This window comes from Lolium perenne, chromosome 1 (assembly GCF_019359855.2).
Source record: "Lolium perenne isolate Kyuss_39 chromosome 1, Kyuss_2.0, whole genome shotgun sequence".
Lineage (NCBI taxonomy): Eukaryota > Viridiplantae > Streptophyta > Magnoliopsida > Poales > Poaceae > Lolium > Lolium perenne.
This window is the reverse complement of record NC_067244.2, coordinates 1905886-1911832: the sequence shown is the minus strand read 5'-3', so window position 1 is coordinate 1911832 and position 5947 is coordinate 1905886. Positions and strand designations below refer to the sequence as shown.

Sequence of the window (5947 nt, the reverse complement as noted above, 5' to 3'; positions counted from 1 at the left end):
TCAATGTACACAAGAATTTTGTACGCTTCCAACACCCAGGGCAGTCGGACGACTGGATTATACGTGAACACATGGCGACTTTCGGCGGTTGGTTGCAAAAACATCTCATGAATGACACCACTGTTGGAGATCAGCTGTACTTGTTGGCCAAGACACCATCTTCGACTGTATTGACTTTCCAAAGGTACGAGATAAATGGGAATATATTTTACAAGATTTCTCAAGATAAAAAGAGCACCAACCAAAACAGTGGTGACCGCTTTGATGCAACAAATAGCAATGGCCAAAAGGACACATATTATGGTTACATAGAGGAGATATGGAAACCTTACTATGGACCTTCGTTTAAGGTCCCTTTGTTTAGGTGCAAATGGGTCAAGATAACAGGAGGCGGGGTTCAGGTAGACAAGCTGTATGGAATGACAACAGTGGATCCCAACAATCTTGGGTGTAGAGACGAACCATTCATCCTAGCCAAGGCTGTGGCTCAGTTTTTCTATGTGAAGGACATGTCTACCAAATCGAGAAAAAGAAAAAATAAGCAAACGAATACATCATACGATGAGCCAAAGCGCCACATAGTTCTTTCAGGAAAAAGAAACATCGTGGGAGTGGAGGACAAGACAGACAAGTCAGAAGATTATAATAAGTTTGACAAAATTTCGCCCTTCAAAGTGAACACTGACCCAAGCATCAAGTTAAATAATGAAGATGCTCCATGGTTACAGCCGACGCGATCATAAGCAAGGGCATACACGAAGATGGTGACGAGGTATGAACTCGTCAATGCCTACAGATTGTAGAATTAGAGTTTCGTAGAAAGTAGAGGGCAAGTAGATCTCGAAGGTTGTCAGACGAACAAAGGCGTCCAACTAGACGAAATACGGTGGCTAGGGTTTCACAATGATTCGGTCCTTCTTTCGCCCTCGGCTCCCCCTTTATATAGGAGGTGGAACCGAGGCCTTCCCGTGCCGAACAAGTACAAGGTTATCGGGCCGCATTGGGCTTCTCCCTATTTTGTTACAAGTTTGACCAGGGCGCATTGGGCCGGTAGAGGGTGATCGACCACGACCTTTCCCTTACTTTCGCCTTGTTCACGAGTCACCCAAAAGGGCAGTTTCGCTATCGCAAGATGGCCGTTCTCTGACGCGGTCCTGTTCGTTGTGCGCACAGGCTCCGGTTCAATGCGTCTAGCACCCTTCGCCCTGGCCACGTTCCTATATGCTATGGACCTATTTTTTGGAAGCAATTTCTATGCACATGCCAAATGGAAATCCCGAACTATGTGACTCTTGGATAAGGCTAGGCAAGTTAGTGAGTCGAGAGAGGTCCCATATTCTGTCATGTGGTTGTGCGCTCAGTCTTGGTTCAAGAGTTGAGAACCTCGGTTCCTGGGGTGGTGAGAATGAGAAAATCCACCGCATTCTCAATGTGGCATCTCATCCAAGACATTAGTCATATTTACACACAGTTCCCTTGTTTCCACGACGTTCTGATATACTCGGTTCATTCACAGCTCTGATTCATGAACTGGATAGACTAAGTCAACGAACGCTACTAGTACTTTGGGCTTCAGGAGAGCTTGATCTTGGTGCTTCATGCTTCTCTTTTTATATGTGTCGGTCATAGGAGTCCTCTTGGTCATAGGAGTCCTCTTGACATGCGAGAGATGCTCCATATCTTTTAAGGCAAGTCTTCTTGTCATCTTACTTGAATAGTCGTCTAGTACGGGATGACCTGAAGGATATCTGGGCGATGCACGGTAGATGAGGTCGGTGGAGCTTGAATGTGGGCCTCCGTCTTTTTGTACGTCATGTGCTAGATGGGGTATATGACCATATATCGTAGATGTACGGGACGGCCCCATATATCGTTGACATGACCTCGATCAGCATCCCTAATGAGACACCTGGCCTCCTGCGAGTTGTAGAGGAAGTCGTTGCTTCAAATTGACCTTGATAAGTCTCGTGATGACTTAGAATTAAGTTCATACGAATGGTTGATGAAATTTCAAACTTTAAGAGGTCACCTTTGGGGAAGGGATCCATAATCTGCAATCCTCAACCTGGATAGGTCGCACTACGGGGAGTAACCCCTAACTCCTATCTTCCGAGCTGAATAGGCCACACTACGGGAATTGATCCCTTCCTCTTACTTTCTGACCTGAATAGGTCTCACTGCCGGAGGGTGACTACCCACACTATTACTTTGACCTAAAAAGGTCGCACTGCAGGAAAGTTATTCCCAAACTATGTCTCTCCGACCTGAAAAGGTCGCACTGCGGGAAAGTGTTCCCTAACAGTGATCCCATCCTGAAAAGGTCACACTATGCGAAAGTAATTCCCAAGCTATGTATCTCCGACTTGAATACGAACCTTTCAGACATATCATCTGCAAGGTACTTGAAAACGTCTTAAGGTTGCGTGTGGACGCAATGTCATTTTGGGGAAGCTAGAAAGATTCTTCCTCGAATCTGCTGTCGTGCATGAGCTGATGCATTTCTCATTTTTATTTCAGATGAGGCTCGTATAATGGAGCTCGCTATAAAGGAGGTTCTTGGCACAGATCTTTGAAGTCCAGCACATGTGGGCGGGCGAAGCCATACATACATACTTCCAGGGTGTGTTTTGCGCCAAGATGACAAATACCGGGCGAAGCGAACGCGAAAGTGCCAGCCTTCTGCTGAAGTCGTATGTCCCACGGGCTGCCCAATCATATATGTTCCCAATGCACCTTTTCGTACGCCAATATGGGAAGCTTCAGCTTGACAGGGAGTCTGAGGTTAGTTACCAATAAAAAATAACATCCATAGTAAGAACCTAGCTCTTGCTGATGAAGATTTTGTTTATAATTCGTGCAGACATGATTTTGACTGCATAATTATATTATATATTTTTTAATTCTAAATTTAAGACCATTCTGACATTTTTGCTAGGCGGGTGTGGCGCTGCGACTGAACCTGCCGGTAGAGAAACATGCCAGCAAGGTGTACACAAAGGCAATGTTCGAACAATTTGGCGAGGCATTCTACAAATCAGGGGCGTATGAACTGCAGGAAATTGACAAAAGGAAGGTATTTTTAGCCGAGCACATAGATGCAGCTGCCAGGGAGAAGTGGTGTAAAGTAGCGTACCGTGTAGATGTTGCGGAAGATATGTTGTTCGTTCACTGCGAGTGTGGCATGGTCTATTGCCGTGCACTAAAGGTAATTAAAACAAACATTGTCATTACGATGTCTGTAAGGTGATTTTTTTTCCATTGTTTGCTTGCGTGACTAACTGCAGTACGTTGTCAAAAACCAGGTAATGCTCGAATTCAAATTGAGAAAAATACCGGTAAACATATAGTTAAAAGGTGGACAAGGAATGCAAGAGACGTGGTGCTGGAGAGAACCTGATTAGGTACCAGAAGGACCAAGGGCCTCCAAAAAGGGCCAGTTTCCGGCACTCGAAGCTTTATATAATAGCCCTTGAGTGTGTGCGGTTGGGGAAGAGTAACGTGAAGTGCTACGAGGTTTGCATGGCAATGCTTGGTGAATTGAGTGCAAAGCTTGTTCCTCTTAGTTTGGAGAGGGACGGAATAGGGCTAGTCGACCGTGAAGCTGCTGAGGCTGTAAGGGAACCTGGCGAAGTTCTTGGACAGGACAAAGGGGATGACTGTCTGTCAGAAGGCTCACATGTGAGAGCTCCAGCCAAGAAGATGAAGCTGGGCAGACCAACAATAAGCCTCCGTACGAGGAAACGAACAAGAGGTCGATCTCGATTTTGCACCATTTGCCGAGGAAATTGCCGAGATGGTCGAGGTGTGGCGTAGTGGGGCACCACAAGAATGATTATGCTAGTAACCTGATCATGTGTAATCACTTGTTTTGATTTTGCTGTGCATGGACATAGTATTGTCATCCACACACAAAAAATTTCCTCTAAATTTTCTTAACATAGCTTGAATATTTGTTAATTGTGTTACCATGGTTATTATTATAATAAAATGTTGAAAACAAATTTGAATAGTAACTGAGTGTTTCGAAAACATATGTAACCTTTATGCCGAGCTATTCGGATGTGGGCTTGGCTGTTTTCCAATTAGCTATCTTGGTATTCCGATTCATCATCGGAGGCTACCTCTGGCTGAATGGAAAATCGTCGAAGAACGACTTCAGAAACATCTTACTAGTTGGAAAGGAAAGCTCCTATTCCTTGGGGGAAGATTAGTCCTCATAAATGCAGTACTTACAAATATGGTACTGTATATGATCTCTTTCTTCTAGTTATCAAAATGAGTCTTGCACCGATTGGATTATTTCCGATCAAGATTCTTTTAGCAAGGAGATAGTGAAAAAAAAAATATCGGTTGACAAAATGGAGTGTTGTATGCCGTCCAAAAGATCAAGGTGGACTTGGTGTTCACGATCTAGAAGCTAAAAACAGGGCCTTGCTAGGAAAGTGGCTGACCAGGTTATTAACGGAGGACGGTGTATGGCAACAACTGCTGCGGAAAAAGTATGTAGGCTCAAAGGCGGTATCCCAGGTTATTTAGAAACCGGGGGATTCACACTTCTGGGCTGGCATCATGGCAACAAAGAAATACTTTTTTCCGTTTGGTTCCTTCTCCATTAGGAATGGGGTGGAGATACGTTTTTGGGAGGATCAATGGTTGGGAACAACCACTCTCCGCGAACAGTATCCAGCCTTATACAATATTGTTCGTTATAAAGGGGACACCTTGAAGAAGATGATGGAATCTTCTCCACCCTTGGTAACGTTCAGACGTGATCTTATTGGTCCCCGCCTAGACTCTTGGAACGAACTACTTCAGCGGTTAGATTTAATACAGTTATCTACGGGGACCGATGAATTCCATTGGAGTCTTACCAAGAATGGTGTATTCTCGGTATCCTCAATGTACAAAGCTCTTTGCATTCCTACCCAACCGATTTTAAATAATAAGTTCATCTAGAAGATGAAGATATCTTTAAAAACTAAGGTCTTCGCATGGTATCTTCGTCGAGGTGTGATTCTTACTAAAGATAATCTTGCAAAACGCAACTGGCAGGGTTGCAAGAAATGTGTGTTCTGTCACGAAGAAGAGACAATAAAACACCTTTTCTTCAACTATCGGGTTGCTAGATCTATATGGTCAATCATTCAGATAGGTTCAACCATGTACCCACCCTGTAGTATTACCAATATATTTGGCAATTGGTTAAATGGGGTGGATTCAAGGTATAAAACGATTATCCAAGTCGGAGCGATTGCAGTTGTATGATCGCTTTGGCTGTGTAGAAATGACAAGGTTTTTAATGACAAAAATTCTTCTATTATGCAGGTTATCTACAGATGTACAGCTATGCTCCGTTCATGGTCACCGCTTCAACGCTTCGAGGACCGAGACCTATTTATGGAGGTGTCTACACATTTGGAGAATACGTCCAAGAACTTTATTACCCAACATAGGTGGCTGCATAACCGTATGATAGAAGCTAATGGAGCTGTCGACTGATTGGCTTTTTTCTTTTTATCCTTTATGTTCTTTTTTTGTTTGGATACTGAATTCATAAACGGCTATATGCATCTTAGCTATGCAGAGGCTGGGTGTAATCCTTGATACTTCGAGTAATAAAGCGTCATTTATCGAAAAATAACATAAGCGTAGGGCGGGGATCACGAGGCAGCATGACAGGATACAGACCCACAGGTAGCTCGTCCTCCAATGCGATTTTTCGATCATAGGCCTGCCTAATCCCGAGAAATAAAGAATCGGCGAGTTTTGAGACTTAGCTACACTTGCTTTCTTCTCGGTCGTGTCCCCGTACACATTCACGCAGGCCTCTGAAACCCAACGGAAGTGCCCTCTTATACATTGTCTAGGCTTATACCTAGGACAAAGTTAAAGCACATGTAGATGTAAAATTTGATGACAGTACGGTCATATGCGCGCTTTATAAAAA

At 43.9% G+C, this 5947-nt stretch overlaps 1 long non-coding RNA gene across 1 annotated transcript; it reads left to right on the top strand.

The window, feature by feature from the left end:
- The first annotated feature begins 2503 nt into the window (after positions 1 to 2503).
- On the top strand, positions 2504 to 3945 carry LOC127303988 (uncharacterized). Its single transcript, XR_011751231.1, has 3 exons — positions 2504 to 2781; positions 2936 to 3205; positions 3303 to 3945. It is a non-coding gene; the product is annotated as an uncharacterized lncRNA (long non-coding RNA).
- The last annotated feature ends 2002 nt before the right edge of the window (positions 3946 to 5947 follow it).